Raw genomic sequence first — 22,004 nt, forward strand, 5'->3', positions numbered from 1 at the left:
GGACAAGCTTAAAGCTTCTGCTGCTAATATGCAACCCACAGGGGTACTCTGTAAACAGCAATCCGGCCAAAGAGAGAGAGGATGTGTTCACTTACAAGTTGACTAAAACTGTTTTTGTTTCCTGTTGTCATTTTATGGCCATTGCTGCTGCTTTAAAACTCTTCCAGCAAGGATGAAACATGTTTTTTTTTGTTCCCCAGAATTGTTTGTCTCCAGCACACTGTGCTTGAGCCAGCAGGCATAACCCAGAGTTTTGCAATCTCGTGTTTTGAGGAGATGGGAAGGACTCCTAGATCGAGCTGTGTATCAAATGCGTGCAAACAGCTCACCTCCTTGCCCCCAGGCTCTCTCTCCTCGAGTGAGCATGATGCTGCCTCACTAAAAGAGCTTTGAAGTCTTTTCTCGGGAGTCACTCTGGAGTTGTGTTATTGAAATGACAGTTTTGTGTTGAAAATTTCCCTGCAACGCGCTCTCCTGCCAGAGCAGGCATTACTGGTTGGTTCCCGGGTTGGTGCATTATTGAGGTCTGTGCTAACCTTGTCTCTTCACTGACTGCTTCAACACTGCAGGGAAATGAATGTGAGAGGAGACCAAAAGAACTAGGACAGGAAACAAATACTGGGAAATAATAGCTTGTAAGGGAAGAAGGCCTCTGAGGAATCACAGGGACATGGGTGTAGGTCTGCTTGAACTAAGTAACAAGAGCAAAACACACCTAGCAATTAAGGAAAATGAAAAACAGGTGAAATTTCATGTTGGGCGTCCTGATGCCTACCCCTCCTGGGAGCAATCAGGCCTTGAAGCCATCTGCCCTGGAGAATCCTCAGCTCAGTTTCCTAGCTACTAGACCCAGCAGGGGATTTGGTTTATAATCAAGCCTATAGTTTGCAAGACTTTTTTTTATCCATAAATCTTTGAGTTTTTCTTGGTGACAGGGAAACACTGCTCTGGCCCCTCCAGAACCTGCCTCTTGATGCTTGAGCCATGCACGTGAGGCCACATGGGGTCCATGCCCTTAGGATGTCACTAGGGCATCAAGATGTGGACTGTTTACCTCATGTTCCTCATAAGCAACAGAGCTGCTGGTGCACAGCAGCAGGGCTACCCCTCTCCCTCCCCGTGACCTCAGGGACCATCTTGGAGCACACTGTCTTATCAGCTAACTGGGATCATTTGGGGTAATTGGCCTGTCTGGTCTGGGTGCACACCTCACAGCAGGAGAGTTTGAGGAAGAAAGAGCCAATTTTGTGGGTCACAAAATCACTGCAAGAGAGAAGACTGGCCTATTTCCAGAGGTGAAAAGGAAAAGTGATTTTGAAAGGACAGTTTGGAGTCAAAAGGAGAAGTGTATGCAGTGCAGTGCTGTCTTCACTGGATTGTGTAGGTTCAGGGTACATCTGCACAGCCCCATGACAGACCCCGGTTAGCATCACATAGACGTAATTTTAATCCCAGATGCATCTCCAGAGTAAGCCATCTGGTTCCCTCCAAGAAGAAACCCACAGCCAAGGGTTGGCATTCTTCTCGCTCAACTCATCCACTTCCCTCAGCAGAAGACCTACCCCTGGGCAATATAACCCCAGGGTGGCAAACCTAGCACAGGGCAGTACCCGAGCATCAGGATCCTCTTTTCCTCATCTACATCCCCCCTGTTGGAGGACAGGACACCCCGAATTCTCCCCTTACTGCTTTTCCTGTGGCTCTAGGACACGTCAGTTCTGCTCTTCTTCTCCAGCCTTTCCTTGAAGGAGTGCCAGAGAGTCCTGCAAGGCACAGTGCTGGCAGGAAGAGGTGAGTGGGACCTGGCTGCATCCCCTCCCCATCCCCACTGTGTTGATGAGAGGCTGGGCACATTTTGGCACTACAAGGGGAGGGAGTGGATCCTGAGACAGAGCAGGGCCAGACCCCGGGCAGGGAAGGGGACAGAAGGGAGGACAAGGCTGTTGCAGATACAGTGGCAGTAGCTCTCAGTTAATAATACTGTTGGTTTTACACATTTTATGTGTTTAGGATTGTGACATTTACCACAGTGCTGATACATTTCCCATCACTAAGGAAAAAAGCATTGCTGCAGCTTGAGATCACTGTGTTTGTAGGTGTGTTACCCTGTGTGGGTTTTTTTGCATTTTTAGGATGGTTGTGCTAATGTCTTTAGGTCAACCTGCCCAAATTCAAGTAACTGAACCACACACTCGCTGGACTTCAGCCAACACCACGCAACATGACCAGTGCCTGTCTTTGTGCTTTGATTTTAGGAAGTCTCATTACCAGAGGGAAAACAGATGCTTCCCATCCAGACTAATCAGGGAAGAAGTTTCACCCAGGGGATGCATCTGTTTAAATATAGTTTAAATGTAACCAAATTGGTCAAGTTTGAGGACCAGCAGAGCTCTGCCATGAGGGACAAAACAAAGGGACTGAATACAAATATTAAAATCTGTGCTCACACGTGATTCTGGGGACTGTGCTGTGCACTTCACTACAAACTGAAATACCCGGAGGATAAAACAGCAGCTGGGATTAAAACAAAGCTGGCATCAGTCCAAAGTACCAGTAAATCACGTGGGATTATTACTTCGCTAGAGATTTTACTGGTGTGGAAAGAAAAGAAAGTAGACACTGATTTCTGGTAAACAAAGGAGTTAAGAGGAATCTCCAGCAAGACTACGCCGTCATTCTGCAAAATCTCTACCCAGTTCTTAGCCTTAAATTAACAACATAAGAAACTCTAAACCCACTGTTTCCAAACAGGATTTGGGTCTGACAAGGGCTGTACCAATTCATAAGGGATTATTTCCTCCATGCAGTTTAAATATGACATACAAAGGGTGGGAAATAATCAAATGTGCATAGACTTCTTATCTACAAAATTTCCTTTTATGTTTATACAGATGCTAAATGTGAACACAAAGGAGAGCAAACACTTGGTATGTCAGAAGAGAAAGGCAGAAGAGGTGAGGAGGAAGGAACACATGGTAAAAAAGTAAGATATAAAATAGAGCCTTAAAAAAACACTGAAGCAGAAGCGTCAGAACAGTCCCTAAAATAATCTGGCTGATGGCTATGATGAGTTATACAGAACTAGTGCCTGCTGTAATCAGGTGTCCAGATGAAGCATCCCCCTTTAACTACATTCGCCAGGAGGCTCCAGGCTGGACTGCTTGCTAGAAACCAGCCACAGCCCATAGCTGCTACCATATGACAACAGATGTTTACCAGCATCCTCCGAGAAATGAATTTGTGCAAGCCAAACTCCCAGTAAACACATCATGATCCCCAACAGCATCAAAGCAGGGGGAAGACTGGGTTTTGTCATGGAGAACAGGACTGAAGAGCAATTAGAAGAGGACCAGTACTGTCAGTGAGAGGGCTGACTGGAGCCTGCTGGATGTCTGACATGCTGCCTTGTCTCATTGTTGAGACTAGAATAACTTTATTGGGAATTGGAAGTAATTCTTTTAAAAATGAAAACTAAACCATTCCCCACTTATCTCCATCCACCTTTGCAACAGCAAACGTTATGTTTTAGGGGTTATTAGGAAATCAGCTGCTGTACAAGTTTCTGGTCACAGCTGTGGTTGAATATGCCTTGGGCTTTGCTTTGCTGAGAAGCACAGATTAATCCCATGCTACTCTTTCCAAGGCTCCAGCACAAATGAATTCAAAGGAAACTGTTAGTGTGGACTGCATTGAACCTTGCATTAATTGAGCTCACTGCAAGGCAGGCGTACACGAAGTGGCTGCAAGTCAAGCATCACTTCAGGAGTGGAATGTGAGTATTCTGGAGTGAGAGTTGGTCATGACCCAAATCTGGCAGTTTGCAAAACATGCCACAGCCTCTGGCCTAGATTTTTGCTGAATTCATCACCTGACATCACCTGGGAGCCAAAGTGCCAGGAATCCAAATGTCTGAGTAGGGCATGGGAAATGGACACTGTGAAAGCCTGCATCTGTATTGCTGCAGTGCCTAATTGTGAAGGGTACTTCAACGTTATGCCATTCATATGAAGTTCACACCAACTATACCTAACTTAAGATTTCATATCATCCCTTATCATGGTATCTGAGCCCTACACAGTCAATACTACTAGGAAACTCTAGTAAATATGTGTAGTTAATCCATGGACTTTTCCATTCCCTGTGCTAGGAGGGCTTCATATTTTCCTGCTTTTTTCTTCTCTTTTAAATCCTTCTCTGTTTGGTGAGCTGGTTTTACTAAGTAGTTATGCTCCCAATGGAGAAAAAGCTTTTGAGTGTCATTGATGGCCAGCAACTAGTATTGACAATTCCTTTTAAAAGTGTGTTCAACAGCCCAACCCTTTCATCAAGAAGGTAACTTTAGATCACAATGATTAATAAAAAGAATTTAAAAAGATGGCATTAGACTCTCTCTTTCTTTGCAGCTTCATGGTCCTATTGGAGTGCCCCTAAACAAGATTCAGAATGAAATTCAGGTCCTGCCTTTCGCATCTTGGAGTCTCTGGAGCGTACGAATGTACTTCGTGCAGCCGCGGTTCTGTTTGCTAAATATTCTGTGCAAGTCAAAGGCACATATCTGTAATCTTACTCTGTTTTATCACCGATGTAATGACATTTACCGGATAGCACATTGGGAAAAAATAGTCTGGGCTAACCATTCTTTCAAAAACCTGCAATTTAACTTGCCTGACAGAAGATGGCAGCAGTAAAGCACAAGTAGGGCCTTTTTTTTGTCCACAAGCTTTTGTTTCAAACCATGTTTTTGTTCAAAAAAGAGGCAGATTTTTTAAAAGGTGTCATTTTTAGCAGTGGCATCAGGTATGACAGGCGTCCTTCCAGTAAATGTGAATGCATGACTGCCTTTCATCCTAATGGAAAGCAGTATTAAGAGCAGAATATACCTTATCATATGCAATCATACTTTTAGAAAAATCAGGTGGCTCTATTATCTGCAGAAAACTAGTGTTCCATCTCATCCATAAGAAAAGATAACATATTTCTGTAAATTTCCAGATATATCATTATCCAATAGGGTGAACATTTACTGAATTTCAAGGATCATTTCCTTTAAATAATAATAATAATAAAATCTATTTGTATTGCAAGCATTTCTCACAGTGAAGACTACATTTTAAAGCTCAGGAAAAGCAGAGAGAGTCTGCAGTGGGAATATTCATCAGCTGATGAATGTTCAACAGTTTCACTCCACCTTGAAGGTCTTTGGCTTTGAGTCTGCCAGCTTCACCCATAGCTTAGCAGGGTGTCAGCTATCAAAGGACACATTGATGCCAAGAGACAAAGTGTGTTTCATTGAGGCTGTTATCACAGAAAGAAAAGCCAAGAAATGAGGCATTGTCACTTAGTCTGTGTCCCCTTCCGCAGTAATAACTTTATGTGGTTACTAGACCATATTCTCAGGGTTTACTGCCTGACATGACTGTCAATACGCTTGCTGAGTTTTGGCATGACAAGTCTTGCCCTTCTTCAAGTTCTGACCTAACCAGTTGCCTTAGTTTGCTGCAGCCTCATGAATGTCATTGCATTTCACTCTCACTTCAGAGGGATTTGAAGCAATTCGTTCTACTCTTTTCCATCACTTTAAGGGGACAGTCCTGAAAACACTCCTGTGTGATGCAAACCAGATGCTGGTTTTGACAGTGTGTGATACTGTCTGTGGTATAAAACCAGTGCAGTATGTCTGTAGATGACAGTGTTTATCCCCTCAGCCATGTACCTCAAACTATTCACTTCAGTGGGGATGACTTGCTCCAGGATCACAGAATCACAGAATCACAGAATCTTCAGAGTTGGAAGGGACCTCTAGAGATCATCTAGTCCAACTCCCCTGCTAAAGCAGGATTGCCCAGAGCCCATTACTCAGGACTGCATCCAGGCGGGTTTTGAAAATCTCCAGAGAAGGGGACTCCACAACCTCCCTGGGCAGCCTGTGCCAGTGCTCTGTCACCTGAACCGTAAAGAAGTTTTTCTGTGTGTTGGAACGGAACTTCCTATGTTCCAACTTGCACCCATTGCCCCTCGTCCTGTCACTGGGAACCACCGAGAAGAGTCTGGCTCCATCCTCCTTGAGAATGATGAACTCTGGACAGTTTCTTCTCCCTGGGCCAAGTTATATGCTTTTGTCTGACAGACAGGGTTCACATGTCTTCATTTAACAGGTTCTGGAGTCCAAATAATTTCTGGTTTTCGTTGTATATAAAAAAAAAAATTATATGTAATGCAAAACATGCCAATGTTGCCTTTATTTTGTGACATTCATTTCTTCCAACTTTATTCATGCCTGGGGCATGGAAATAGCTTGGGACAGTCATGTAATAGTTTCCACAAGAAGTTATTTATCTTGTATAACACATTTCTACTTCTCAGCTGCTATCAATGAGTGTTTCTTAATTTCTTCAATGAGCCTGGGCAGATTGACACCAGTTGAAGATCAAATCCCATGTGATTAACTGGGACAATAACCACAGCTAATATGGTCTTACCCTGTATACCTCTAGTAATCCATGTAAGACTTAAGTAATCTAGTCAAAATAATAATTCGTGAGGTGTCTGTCAGTTGTCAGAAAGGGAGAAGAATACCTGTGATTCTTCTGCCTGACCCAGTCTCAGGGCTCCTAATGATCAGAGCTGCACCTTCCGACTGCATGCAGCTGCTTCAGAGGACAGTTATAAGTCACTGTTGTGCAGCTATTCATCCTATATAACGCAAACATGTAACCTGATTCATCACTGAGTTACTCCAGAGTTATGACAATATGATTCAACTAATTTTACAAAGATCTGCCTATTACTTGCTTTAATGAAGATGTAATGGATCATGATGACACAAGCTATAAAAATTACCAACATGAGTAGACGATGCAAGAGAGAGAAAAGGCTGTTCAAAAGCTGGTGCCATCCTAAGTCCTGAGAACCAACTGGATTTTCAGATGATTTTTAGAAGTGTCCTGAGCTAGTATTTAAGAAAAAAAAAAAGGTTTTTACTCAAAAAGGCAAGTTAGGTCAGAGATGTGGAGACTTTCACCCTGTATTTTTTACAGGGTGTATTTTACAACGCTAAGTGCTGTTATCCTGTAATACAAATCTTTATAGAACAAAAACATCTAAAGGTAATGAATGCATACATCCCCTTAGAGTTGGGGAGAGGGGAGTTTATGAAATCAGAGTAGACAGCACTACAAATATAATTCAGTCACACATCCTCCTTAGATGCATTGGCTCTGCACATGACTACAGGTAGGATTGAATCATATTCTAAGTTTTGCTGTATTTAAAAACAAGCTTCAGATCACATTTTCTCAGCAGACAGAGCTTTTATGTAATACATGATTGTTATCAGTAATAACAATTGAACTAATGCCTTCTTTATTCCAGTCAGCCAGTGGGGCCAGACAAGAAAGTAATCTGTCTCCCTTTTAATTCAGTTTTGCCATGGGAAACGTTGGTGCTACTTGGCAAAATCCCTGCATAGAAGGAATATATATTGTTGAAAAAAACTGAAACAAAATCCCTGCATGCTGATACTATCTTGATAATGCCTAAAAATCCATCGATGTGCCTACTTTTATTTCCTGATCAAATCAGAATATGTGAACCTTACCTATAAAAATGTCTGCAAATACTTTGATAGAAATATTCTGAGTTTTGCCTGGGAAAACCACTCAGTCACTCATGGCACTAAGGAAATATATTAATGGACTTTTCCTATGCATCCAATCACAAAGTGATTTTCTTCACTGTAGCTAGTAGTTCTTCACTATAGCTTTGAGGTTCAAAACAAAATGATTTAGCTACTCCACAGAATCATAGAATCAGAATCATAGAATCACAGACTCATAGAATGGTTTGGGTTGGAAGTGACCTTGAAGATCATCGAGTTCCAAGCCCCCTGCCATAAGCAGGGACACCTTCCACTAGACCAGGGTACTCAAAGCCCCATCCAACCTGGCCTTGAACACCTCTGGGGATGGGGCATCCACAACTTCCCTGGACAACCTGTTCCAACGTCTCACCACCCTCAGAATAAAGAATTTCTTCCTGATATCTAATCTAAATCTACCCCCTTTCAGTTTGAAGCCAGTACGCCTCATCCTATCGCTATAGTCCTTGGTAAAGTTTCCCTCATCTTTCTTGTAGGCCGCCTTTAGGTATTGGAAGGCCGCAATAAGGTCTCCCCGGAGCCTTCTCTTCTCCAGGCTGAACAACCCCAACTCTCAGCCTGTCCTCATAGGAGAGGTGCTCCAGTTCTCTGATCATCTTCACGGCCCTCCTCTGGACCTGCTTCAAGAGGTCCATGTCCTTCTTATGTTGGGGGGTTCAGAGCTGGGCGCAGTACTTCAGGTGGTATCTCATGAAAGCAGAGTAGAGGGGCAGAATCGCCTCCTTCAACCTGCTGGCCGTGCTTCTTTTGATGCAGCCCAGGATGTGGTTGGCTTTCTGGGATGTAACTATACATTACTGGCTCATGTTGAGCTTCTCATCAGCCAACACCCCCAAGTCCCTCTCCTCAGGGCTGCTCTCAATCCATTCTCCACCCAGCCTGTATTTGTGCTTGGGATTGCCCTCACCCAGATGTAGGACCTTGCACTTGGCCTTGATGAATTTTATGAGGTTCTCATAGGGTCATCTCTCAAGCCCGTCCATGTGAGGTACGGCAGATGTTCCCATGTATTAAATAGATCCCAGTGCCCTCCAGAGAGAGTACTTTATTCAGTACAAGCTGGGGTATATTACAACAGCTTAAACCACTCTTGTTTATATTGATTGTCCCTGTGGAACAATCAAAAGTTCAAGTTCATGGACAAATTGGCTTCTCAACGTGTGTACACTCAGTCTGTAAGACCTTGATCCATCCAGATCCCTTTGGGTGCCGAGCCCCTGTATCAGCAAGTGTTGGTCTCAAGTCTGCTTCCTGTCTGACCGTGTGGGACAAGGTACATGCAGGAGGCTGCTATTTTGATTTCCCCAATTCCTTCCATTTCCACAGAACATGATGCTGCTTGTTCCAACAGAATGCTACATGTGGAAACACCTGCAAACCTTTGTGCAAGCGCAAGTCCAGTGAGGCAGGGGCTGTCTTTGAGGCATGCTGGGATCAGCTCTCTTGGAGCCACACAAATGCTGAGCTAGAAAAACCCTCAGAGAGCTGCTTAGGAAGTCTGGCAATACAAGTTTCAGGCTGAACTACTTACTATGGAAAAGAAAGGGATTTGAGATTCTTGTCAATTATCAGACAATTATTGCAGACTGTTAGTAGTGCAACTGGTTCTTTATTTCTACAAACTTTAGGAAAAATGTCTTTAGCACTGAGACATACTATTGCAGAAACTTTATTGGTGGGAAGAACTTCACCACCCACAGACAAAGCTGGAGAGTATCTGATGGTATATAATCAAGGACTTAAGAAAGCATCTGTGGCAGGCACTTGATTACAGAGTACAATGCAGTGCTTACAAGCCAAGGTACCCCCAGATCAGCAATCTGAATCGGTACTTCTTAAGCTTTAAGAACACTTTAAAATATTAACCTGAGCCCATTTCTACATTCAGCATTTGGAAATAAACCCCGTTTATCCGCAAATGGCTAAAACTTCAAGGTGATAAGAATTTGCAAATGTAATCCTTACCTTGGTGCTCAGTAGGACATTAGCCACATGCTTACGTTACTGTTAATGGTTAGATTTCTTCATAACATAGGGGAGAATATTATAATTGGTGGTAACGTAGACTCCACCTGCAAGGCCTAGGATATTGCATTTTCTATGTTTGCCTTGATTGGTTGGTTGCAGTTGTGAAAATAGGATGTGACATCTGCCTGGGCTTGTGTGTGCAAAATAGCAGCTGTGTGAGATGTGATAGGCAATAATTGGCTGCATGCAGAGCAAGAAAACACCCACGTAAATGACGTCTCTGTCGTCTAAAACATTAGGCAAGGAAGCCTTTCAACAAGGGGCAGGGAGCCACTCAGGAAAGAACTGTCAAATCTGCTTACATCATTGTGTCTCATTAAATTGGGAAATGCAACTCTTCTAATCATTAGTTCAGACAGCGTATCATCCCACCATCCGTCAAGATGGTATTATTGTAATGTGTTATTTGTGTTAGTGTTCACCATAGCAGAGTTCTTGGAGACTCCCCAAACGCTCCCTTTTTTCCTTTTGCAGAAAGGCAGAGAAACTGTTGAAAATTAGGGATTCTTATGAAATAAATAGAAAACAACACAAAACCCATAATTACATTGCAAATAAATCCACAGTGCACCTACACCTTGAACATTGTAGGCTCTTCAAGCCCCTCTGTCACAACAAGGATATGGAAGTCAAGGAAGGGAAGCAGAAGAGATCAAAGAAAAGGTATCTCCATTAGGAATGAGTATATCACCCAAGTGTCTTCAAAGTAGAAGAGAGATAACTTGGGGAGGGAGGACGATATCATATTGGTCTACAAAGTCTGAGTGACAGGAAGAGGGTAAGCAGGGAGTGTTATTCTCCATTTCTCATCATTCAGAAATCATAGCTATAAAATTAACCTGTTATGTTCAACACTGTTCAATTCCAAACAGTCAAAATTACATACTTTTCATATAGCACATGGCCAAATGGTGGAATTCAAGCCACAGAGTATTTTGGATGCTGCTGAATGATGAGTTCACTCCATGAGTTTGTAGAATATAAAACCACTCACAACAGAAATAACTGCTATTGCAATTTCTCGATGAGGAGCTTCTCTGGACTGCTGAAACTTGGAAGGCAGAATGCATGTCCTGTTCTTACACTTGTCCTTAAACACTGGCTTCTAAGAGCTAGCTGGATCTTTATTGTGAGCCAATAGACTGATTCTTACATTCCAGTGGTGTAAGTAGATTTTATTATTGCTGCTGTTACTGATAAAAAACATGCTGTTTTCACTAATGGAAAAAAATCAAAGAACCCTTTGCTTGGGACTGAAAAATAGTATGGAGGTAGGAAGAACTGGTACTACAATGAAGGCATTGGGTCAATACCAAAGGCTGACAAGAAGTCAGTTTTTTCATGACCCACTTCTAACTTGGATATGGAGGTGACCTGACTGCCAATTTATGAGTGACACTACTGTAGCAGCTCCTGCTTTAGTAGTAATGGCTTAAAATGAAATTATTTTTTCTCCAGCTTTTCAGATTATTCCTGAATTTTTGTTATGCTTTTAATTTTAGAACTGTAATGTTTTCCTTCTTTTGCTCTGTAGCCCTCACCTGATTTTAACATTCATATTAAAAAAATCCAGCTAACCCAGAATCTAGAAGCATCTAAAAGACACATTTAAGAAAACAACCACATCATATTTCAGTTTGCAACACCTTTCAGCAGTGATGCCAGGACAAGGCATGACAATGGCTGTGACTCCTTAGGTTGCTCCCATCTAGTGCCTCATCCACTGGATCTCATAGGGATGCTTTGGAGCAGGGACCTTCTACAGCCTATAAGCAATACTGCAGTAGAGTCCCAAGAAAAACAACATCTGAAAGTTGTCTTGAGCTCTCAAAAGCTTTGCTCCTCCTCAGTCAGGGGTGGCATCCTCTGAGATTTCAAGTCATAAAAGGAAAAAGAAAATAAAAACAACACTGTCAGCACTGTGACCTTCACACCTGCAAATCCATTGGGAGTCAGAAGAAATTGTCTCCCTATATAGGAAATGCTGTACAGATAGGGACCACAGCAGCAGCTGGCTGGCCAAATCCAAATACTGGCAACTAAATACCACAGATGCCTGTCAGGTAACTGATAAGCAGAAGCATTACATTTGCACTCTGTTTTAGGACTCCTCAGATCTGCATGGAGAGTATACCACTGGTTTTGACAACAGGCATAACAAGGGGCTTTTAAAGTTGCAGTATTAAGAAAGGTGGGTGCTTTCATATTGTTGCATCTTAGAATCATAGAATAGTTTGAGTTGAAAGGGACCTTTAACGGTCATCTAGTCCAACCTCACCTGCAACAAGCAGGGACATCCTCACTACATATTTGCTGCAACTGGCACGAAGCTTTGTATTGTAAATAATCAGCAGTGGTGTGATAATACAGTTAATGAAAACCAGAAAAACATGCTTGTGAAGCATAGAAAATGGGTGTAAAATGGGATAGGATTTTTATTTTTCTTCATGAAAAGCTCAAAGCTCTTTATTCAAGAGCTTTGAGTTAACTAGGAGACGTGGTTTCTACAAATAGTATCTGCTTGAATGTCTGATCTACTAGTAGTATGCAACACAGAAAGGAAGATAAGAATAGAGAACAATACAGAGAATGAAGGTTTCAGTATTTGTCTCAATCGAGCCCATAGCACTGGCTGCCGCCTGGGCTGGCTGGTGGTCGACATCAGCCGCCATCCCACTGCCTGTGCTGGTAAAGTTCAGAACGAGCTGCCTGGTACCATGTTCTGGCTGAGGAATGGAGCTGGGCATCTGGCTTCCACATCCCACTTCCTACTGTCATCCCTGGTGAAGAAGAAGGAGGTTTGAAAGGAGGCTACCGGGATGGCTAGGAGCAATACGCACAATATCTGGGTCTTTAACATCCCCCAAGACAATGGGAGCAGCAGACTCCATCCCTCTACTGCTGGCTCTCCATTCTGGCTTCCCTTTCTCTGATGGGATAACACCAGAGACAAGAACAAGATCTGGCCTGAGCTTGGGTTTCTCCATTTGCTCCTCTTCACTGTGTGTGACAGCAATGCTGGCTGGGAAGTAGGGACCACTTACTGGTGAGGGAAGGAATGAGGCTTCTCATGGGAACTGGTGTGAGATGGCATGGGGCTGGGCTGCATAGGGGTGACAGGTCACTGTATCTTGGGAAGTGAGAAGCAATGGGATCTGGTGCTTTTGGAAAATGGAGAGATATGAGAAGAGAAAGGAAATATCAGGGAGTTATTTTCTTCTAGTACTTGGGGCAGAAAAAAACCACTTTTGACTGTGCAGCTGAGGAGCCCTGGATTGGCTCTTAGCTCTGCAGGAAATACAGGGAAAGTCTTTCATGCTTCTTACGCAGTAATCTGAACAGCAAACATAAATTGACTCTGACTCTAAAACTAATGGTGTAATTCTCTATGATACAGAATATCACAAACTTCCGTGGGGTTGTGGATCTTAGGAGGCACCTCAGTGTGTCACGGTCTTGCAGTACAGAGGCAAGCTGGTGAGTCTGCTGGTGCAAAGCAACATGAGACCTGGGAAAGTGCACTGAACAGGACCCGGGGGACCTGGATGCATCCCATGTGGTCACTGATGACTGAATATGGGTGGGAAAATCCCTTCCCCTTCAAGTGCTTCTTTTTACCCACTCTTGTAATGGGAATAAAAGTGCTTACCTCCACCAGAAAGCTCTTTGAGAATTATGACCACCAGGTAAAAGCAAGGGATTTCAACAAGTTTTGTGGACTTTTTTGTGCTAAATGTATTTTATATGATTCCAAATTTGCAGTCAACCATAAAGCTAATGCATTAAGAATACAGTGTGGGAGCTGTGACTGCCAAAGTCACTGCGCGGCGCTGGACTTCTTGCATGTCCTTCCTATTAGAAAACTCGGGTGATAACATCTCAATGGGCTATGGCAGGGTTTGATGTTAATGATTATCCACTGTTTTGAAAGTTCAGACTTGCTATAAAAGTACTGATATGGGGGTCTGGGCCCACGTGAAATGAAATTAGGCTCTCAGTCTCACTGCCAGAAGGGAACAATAAAAACTTACCCAGGAGCCACTGGCAGTTTCTGAAGGAAAGGCGTAGGCTGTCATGAAAGCTGCCCTATTCCTTCACCTCCCCATCAGGTCAGGGGCAGGCTGGGGGTGCTACCTGGGAATACCTGTGTTAAATGTGCCTGCTTTACCCACATGAAATAAACACAGGTTTTTTCCACTCCCTTCTTCCCAGCACAAAGTTCACTTGGAAAACAGTAGAAAATAGTCCATGGAAAATCCCTTCCCTGCAAGTGAATGCTGTTGCTAAACTTGTACTCCCAACATACAGGCCATATGCCTCAGCTCTCACAAGCAACATAGGTCAGTGTAATGCAGGGATCATGCCAAATACCCCTTACCTGTCCTCCCAGATGGGCACATTATTTTTTCCCAGCTGAAAATGCTAGACTGAAATTTGACAAGAAGACAAAACAATCATACACAGGCTGGTAATGATGATACCACTGGGTGTCCTGGAGCTTTGAGTTATTAACAGCACAGCAAAATTCATTAGCATGCCAAAGCGCCACAGCCCAGAATGCATACAGACCGGCATAAAGAATTAGGGCATGAAAGACAGCTTATGTGGAGAGTCACTGACAACAAAAAGAAGAGAATATTGTGCTTGGGGCAATTCTCATTCATCAGAGTCTTGTCAGTATGGTTAGAGACTACAGAATAAATGTGTCTAAATGCATTTTGTTTGGCCACACTGGAAAGCAAAGGTTATGAGGGTATCCTCCTTTTTTTTCTATTCACCAGATGCCTTTTCTCCACCTCAAAAGCAACTTCGTCTCTGCTGTATAGTACATGATGCCATACCGTATAGTAAAATGTATAGCAATTGATCCATTTTCTGGCCTTCTAAATGGATGTATTTATACTATCAGGCAGTGTAAATCACTGTAGCCTCCCTGAAGTCATCTGAGTAGTGTTGGTTTAGTGTTAGGTTTCCAGACCAAAGCCACATGTGGTTGTGCTGCAATCTGCCAAGCGCTTGCAAGCTGGTGCAATAACTGTGCAGGTGATTTTGAGTATATTCTTCTGCTATAGATACTGTTGGTGATAATTAACTAGACAACAATCCCTCTGAGTCACTGGTCCATCAAGGGTTATTTCAGTGCAGAGGCATGCTCAGGTGCTATATACGATGTTTTCCAGGCAAGACATAAAACTGTGATTTTGCATTTACAATAACTGTTCCATGAGGAAGTGTAATGCTAATGAAGTCCATTGTCCTACTTACATCCCAAACTGGAAAATTGCCACTCTGCCTGTTTGAAAGTTTGTTTACTTATAGTGCACAGTGCTTTTTGAGCCCTGTGCAGTCACACATTGTTGCTGGGTGTAGTTGGATAGCTGTTTTCTTTTTCTCCTAATTTGATGGCAACTGTGTCTCCCATTGGAGATTGAGAAAAGGGTACATACATCCTGCTCTAAAACTCAAGAAGTACCTCTGAATTCAGGTTGCATGGCTTTGGCAGCACTACTGTTTTTATCTGTGCAAGGTAACATGAAGTGAGAGATTGTTTTACTGACATTAATGTTCATTGGAACTGGAACAGGCCAGTATGAAAAATGGATGTTAGTTAACTAGCAGGTGTTAGGTATGAGTAATGAAAGAAATGTAGGAGGCAAACTTTGCCCACTCACTTTGTGTAATACTTGTATCTCTGCAAAGAATGGTCTCTTTGTGCAGGCATAAGCCTTGCATTCATTTCCTGCTATGATCTTATCTAAAGAATTTGAGTGACCCTGATATGCCATTAAATTTGGGTCCCTATACACTGAACTACTCCTTCCGTTTTTATTCATGTCTTGGCATTGCTGGTCATACCATTTTTCTCCTCCACAGACAGATCAACACCCTGTAATATCCCTGGGCTAATTTTGCGTGTAAGTCATAATACAAAGCAAACGTGATCTGGGAATAACAATCACAGCTTTTGAAATGGAGCATACTGTAATGTGATCACACGTGTAGTCAGACATACACTGTTCTGAGCCTGCAGTGCCCTCAGAGGTTTGGTATTTTCTTTTAAAGATACAAGGACTGTCTATAGCCTACCTATAGTCTATAGACCATCTATATTCCAAATACCATCTACCTATAGTCTACCATAAAATACTTCTAATTTACTCTGCAATACAGATTTCCCAGTGAAGCAGAGCCATGATTCTCAACTATTTGGGTAGATATGCCAAGACAGAAACCGTCCAGACCTTTTCAGTGTCAGGGTATGCTGATAGATACAGCATATTCTAAGAACAGAAATAGTCATTCAAGATTATCTTCTGCATTAAACAAACTATAGCACTCTCCCAGGATTTAATTTATTCAAATGCTAAGTCATTCTTTCTGTTAAAAACTGTAGTTTGTTGCTACTCTGACTTTTTTGAGCCAGCTATTCAGTCTTCCTCTTTTTAAAAATGTTGTATTATAAAGCTCTCCACTACTGGAAAACTTTGCTGCATAAACTTGTCAGACCGTGAGCAAGCCATCTTGTCAGTAAACCAAGAAGAAAGAGTTCTGATTATGAAACACCATTTTTTTTTTCAGATGACTAATCATCTGTGTACCTCTTTCTGAATTTCCTCCGGTTTTTGAACATTGTTTTTGAGGTGGGAAAACAGAACAGAGCTAAGAATTTAAGTACTTACTTCATCAGTGCCCTACTTGTTTCCCTACTCATTCACAGTATTTTACTGCTTTTGTGTGCAGTCACATATACTTTAGCAACAGCATCACACTGGGACCTACTGTAAGGTAGTAAGTCACCACTATTCACTGAATCACAGGAAAGCTGTGGTTGGAAGGCACCTCTGGAGACTGCCTACCCCAATCCACCTGATTAAAGCAGGGTCAACTCCAGCAGGTTGTTCAGGGCCATGTCCAGGGTTTTGAATATCTCCAAGGACGAAGACTCCTCAGTTTCTCGGGCAATTAGTTCCAGTGTTTAACAACCCTCAGTTAAAAAATGGTTTTCACGTGTTTAAATAAAATTTCCTGTGTTCTTATTATCTCTTACATGAACTATTTGTTCTTAGATGAACAGCTTTCCCTTTGACTTAGCTAAAATGCATTTCAATGATCTTCTAAATATCATTAGAAGCCGAGATAAACTTCTGTGTTCCTGTCCTCAAGAAATCCATGTTAAGACTGAATACACAGTAGAAATCTGATGTACTGCAGTTAAATAAAGAGGCTTAGATTAAACAGAGGGATCTGATAGTCATGATCTTGAAGTTCAGCAATATGCAACATTTGAACTAGTAAAATTATTTAGAACTTTGTATTCTTTTTTTCCTATTTGTTTTTCTAGTTTATTCTCAGATGCCATGATACCTTAGGTTTAGATGTTGACAAGGCTGTCTGCTTTATCTAATTTAGATTAATGCACTCACACAACATCATTCTCTCAATTTTCATAACTTATGTGGAAAGTTATGAATAAAAACACATCATAAGTTTTATTTTCTTATAATTTGAATACTTATTAATATACCTTTTATTCCTTTGCTTTGTTATAATTAATGCCTTTTTTAGTCTCTTAATTTTAAAGTGATGTTTGCATTCCAACAGGTAAGACTAAAACAAGTTGTCAGACTGTATCTATCTTTCAGACCATGCTTTACAGGAAAAATGGGCCATTACTCTGAAACACAGAAATAAAATAAACACCCACACTGAATATTCTCATAGAGAATTATGAGAATGTTTCCAAAAAACGTGTGTTTTATAATATGTAGATGTAAAGCGCTGCTAATAATGTCAGAAAAAGAAAACTTCAAAGTACTTCAAGGTTTCCACTGACAGAAATGAAAAACTGCTGGCTTCATTGACAGAGAAGACAAACTTCAAAGCGGACAGTCATCTTCAAAAGCTCAGAACCAGCCAGATGGTCCCAATGTACCTGGTCTGTGAATGAAGAGAATAGGTATCTTTCCTTGGCTGTCAACCTCTCTTTTATAAGTGCTAAATTACCTTAGAAACAAAAGTACTAAAAGAAAAAGTACTGCACAGATGCCAAAATAGCATAAACATTTTTAATTTTTTTTTCCACTTACCAGATGCAAAATATCGACCTGCTCACATGGGCTGTAGCAGCTTTGTCTGTTAGTTGAAATAACGAACCTATTCATCAATAGTATTGATCAGAGGCTCACATTTTTCAAGCCAAAGAGCTGAAAGTCAGATGCTGATAGTTTTCTCTTAAGAGCCGCATACTTTGATACTTCTATGTAGATGATGGCTGACACACACTGCTGCAGTCCCACACATCCATGTATTAGCTGGGCTGCACTCCCCTCTTTAGCAGAGCCTTCTCTCTTCCATTCAAAGAGATCTTTGGCTGCAATCAACAGTAAGCAGTAAATGCCCCCATTGCTCTGGCTTTACACAAAGGTAGTGAGAGCAGAAGTAGACATGAAGCAGGAAATGTACTCTCTGTAATTCCGGTAAAAACACATTTCTATTGATAAACAGCCCAAGAAAGATGGTTAGTTTTAAGGCATGAGCTTCCACTAGATCCCAGATGCTGTCTGTATTAACAAAGTTAACAGTGCCTGGAAACTGGCTTAAGCACTGCCCTGTGATCATCCATACAGTTTAGTTGTCAGTCGTTGGCCCTCTTTTCTTATTTTGATAACAAACATCTGCTCTGTGGGGTGATATTTCAGCTGACCCTAGCATGGCTCTCATTCCCTCAGGGAAGTTAGTAGATCTATGAGCAGAGTACATTTCTGCCTGGTACATGCGCAAACAGTTTGTGATGAATCTATGATTATAAGAAGAAAGAAGATGGGATGCTTGATGTGGCCTTGACTTTTTTTGTCTCTAATCTGTACTCACAACAGTAGCTGGAGCAGGAGCAGGAGCAGGAGGAGAAGGAGCAGGAGCAGGAGAAGGAGAAGGAGAAGGAGAAGGAGAAGGAGAAGGAGAAGGAGAAGGAGAAGGAGAAGGAGAAGGAGAAGGAGAAGGAGAAGGAGAAGGAGAAGGAGAAGGAGAAGGAGAAGGAGAAGGAGAAGGAGAAGGAGAAGGAGAAGGAGAAGGAGAAGGAGAAGGAGAAGGAGAAGGAGAAGGAGAAGGAGAAGGAGAAGGAGAAGGAGAAGGAGAAGGAGAAGGAGAAGGAGAAGGAGAAGGAGAAGGAGAAGGAGAAGGAGAAGGAGAAGGAGAAGGAAGCAGCTTCCTTCTGAACTGCAGCAAGATGTAATTGCTTTCTACAAACCTGACAGGAGAGGGGAGAGCTATCTGAGCTGAGGGATAATGTTGGCAAGAGAGAAAGAGAGTATTAACTGCAGGGAATGATGAAATAATTTTTAACTGCTAACTCTAGAGGAGCCTTCTTCTAAGAGTCATGTGGGCAAAAAACCAAACAGTTCTAAGACTGAACTTCATATACTTATGAAAAAGTCTCATAGTGTCATGGTTTCCTGTGACAATTGTGAACTGGACAGTGTCTCAGGAGCTGCCTTTTAAGTCTGTGTTCTGCAGATATAGAATGAGTCTATATCGTCATTGCATGATCCCTATGCATTTCTTAATCAGGACTTCTGGTATCCATGACCTTCACCTTCATGTTCTCACAAGGCTGCCAGAGGAAGTTGCTGGGTGCTGTTCTGTTCGGGAACAGCTTGCAGAGACACACTGCGCTTCCTTTCAGGGAAAGTTTATAGATGTTCTTTCTTTTTACTTTTTAAAATCACATCAAGCAATGTTATTTATAACTTAAACTTGTGAAACTTCTTCAGAGAGCTTTAGTAAGTTCTTTTTGGAGCAAGGCACCCAGATGAAAGGTCCCAGATTTTGCTTTTTTTCTGAGGTGCTAAAGTAAGAAGAATATATGGGAAATGTAAGACCACTTTGGAAAGTGGCTGTTTTAACATGATATAGGTCCAGAAAGTTGCAAATTTAAGCCCCATATTCAGAAAATTCTTATGTTTTTTACTCAGAGAGAATATAAGGAGTCTCTGGTGCACAGAGGCAGGTTTGGAAGAGGCAGTCTGAAAACTGACTAAGTGCCTACCACAGCAGCCCATGCTCCTGGCTTTGTGTAAGTGTGGAAATGCCAGTGGGCACTTAACAAAGGCTTTTGTGCCTCGCTCAAGAATCAAATACAAATCTTACCTTTCTGGTGCTTTAAAGATTCTTGGTTTCACCTGTGACATTGAGTGCATTGTACGGAAAGGCTTTCCTTCAGGGAACACACATGCAGAAAGAGAAAAGAACTGCAAGAGTACATACATTGACCAAAGCTTCTAGGACTCACCAATAGTGAATTTACTGAGTATGGCTCACACAGATCAGAAGGATTCTTTCTCCACCCACATATTTTTCACAGTTCAGGAGCTATAGTGCAGATAGATTTACGTATATAGTGCTCAGTATTCTGTTTGCATTGTATGATAGGGACACTGATGGAGCAGTATCAGAACAGTTCTGGAACTGGCAGCTTTTCAAGAACTGCTCCAGCATGGGTCCCCCACAGGGCCACAGGTCCTGCCAGGAGCCTGCTCCAGCATGGGCTCTCCATGGGCTGCAGTGTGAGTATCTTCTTCACTGTGGTCCTCCATGGGCTGCAAGGGGACAATCTGTTTCACCATGGTCTTCTCCACAGGCTGCAGGGGAAACTGCTCTGGTGCCTTAAAGAAGGTTTCTGGACACTAAAGCTGTGAGATGTGCAGGATCTGCAGGTCCTTTGAGTCTGGCAGGGAGGCACGAAAGCATGACTCCCCAGCCTGAACAGGGTTTTGAAAGGCAGTGTTTGCTGCCCTGTGCCCTGGGATCTCAGCAGGTTGCCATACAGAGTTGTGCTGTGCACTGCTAACATGCTGGATGCTCTGTTCTTCCTGAGCAGTAACAGCACCTGTGTGCCTAAGACCCGGCTTCCTGAAGGCAGCCCTGCAGAGCCATTTTGTAACTTCTGTGGAAGAGGCTTCAGTTCTCTGTGGCTCATCTATGTATTTATGACTGCAAGAAAGAATTTGTGAATGCTTAAAGGACTGAGTTCCTAGAACGAAAGCTGCTATACAGGAAAAGGCGTAAGTTCAAATTCCTCAGGGCAGGCATTACTGCTTATTTATGGCACTCCTGTGAGCACTCATCAGTAATAATAGCAGTGACAATGGAAAATATACTTTAGGGTCCATCAGTCTTATAATTTAGTTCACCATGTGGCAGCAGATTTCCAGTGTGAGCTGTGAACTTGAAAGCTGCTTTACACAGATGTCTATATCCACAAAGAGTGGTTTGCAAGCCTGGGGCCACATATAGTTAGAAATGAGGGAACAGGTTTGTCAAAAGTTGGAATAAATGGGTTATTTTTCATGGGTCTTGGCATGCACTTAAATAGCAAGTGGTATAGAAAGAATACTGCTAGCTGGAGAAATTGCAGAAAGCAGTTTCTTCCCCTGTATGAAAGGGAAAAATACAAAACAAATGTGACTTTTTTTGCCATACAAATTGTTCCAACAAATGTATTCCACTGAAAACTGTAATTTAGTGAATGGAGCACAGCTAGAATGAAACTTCCTCGAAACTAGGCCCTTGGCAGGATGGAAAAAAAGTTTTCCCTTTCTATGTGTTTGCTCAGGATAGATGTACTCCTAAAAAGACTGCGACCACCATTTCCAATGCAAAAGGGATTAATAAAAAAAGTAATCTGAGGGATTAATAGGGATGGAGCCTGGCTCCACCTTTTGATGCATTATGTATCAGCCCTGGAAGTAAGGAGAGGGTGAAAGATCAGGCTTTCAACCTGCTTCTCAGTAGTCCTTGGCATGTCCCCTCGACTAGGGGCATGTGGCAGATGCCCGTTGTGGAATACCCTTCCTGTGTGCCCAGCCCTGAACGAAGTCTGGATCTTGGGGTCTGGGGCTGCCCGAGCTTGGAGGGGCATGTCTGTGGGGACCGTGCCCTCTACATCCCGTCCTCCCACCACGCAGACAGCAAGGGCTGTGGATCTGGCTGTCTACAAGGGCAACGACAACTCCAGAGAGTTGACTTTAGCCACAAAACAGTGTCTTTTATTGGGTTTGTTTTCTTGGTTGGGGTGGTATTTTTTTTAACTCTTTGTGGGATGGCTGAGGTGCTCCAAGGACTAGCCTTGCAGCCTGCATTGGGAATGCTGGGAAAGGTAAGACATTGCTTTCTTCTTTTAAGCCAAATTTTTGAAAACCTGTGGAAAGAGGGGGAAAAAAAAAAAAAGAAGAAGAAGAAAGAAGAGGGGGGAGAAAGAGGTAACTTTGTGCATGCAGTGGCAGAAGTGATGAAGCACAGGTGGGGAGGGAGCCCACCACAA

This window comes from Charadrius vociferus, unplaced genomic scaffold, assembly GCF_000708025.1.
Source record: "Charadrius vociferus isolate BGI_N301 unplaced genomic scaffold, ASM70802v2 scaffold278, whole genome shotgun sequence".
NCBI lineage: Eukaryota > Metazoa > Chordata > Aves > Charadriiformes > Charadriidae > Charadrius > Charadrius vociferus.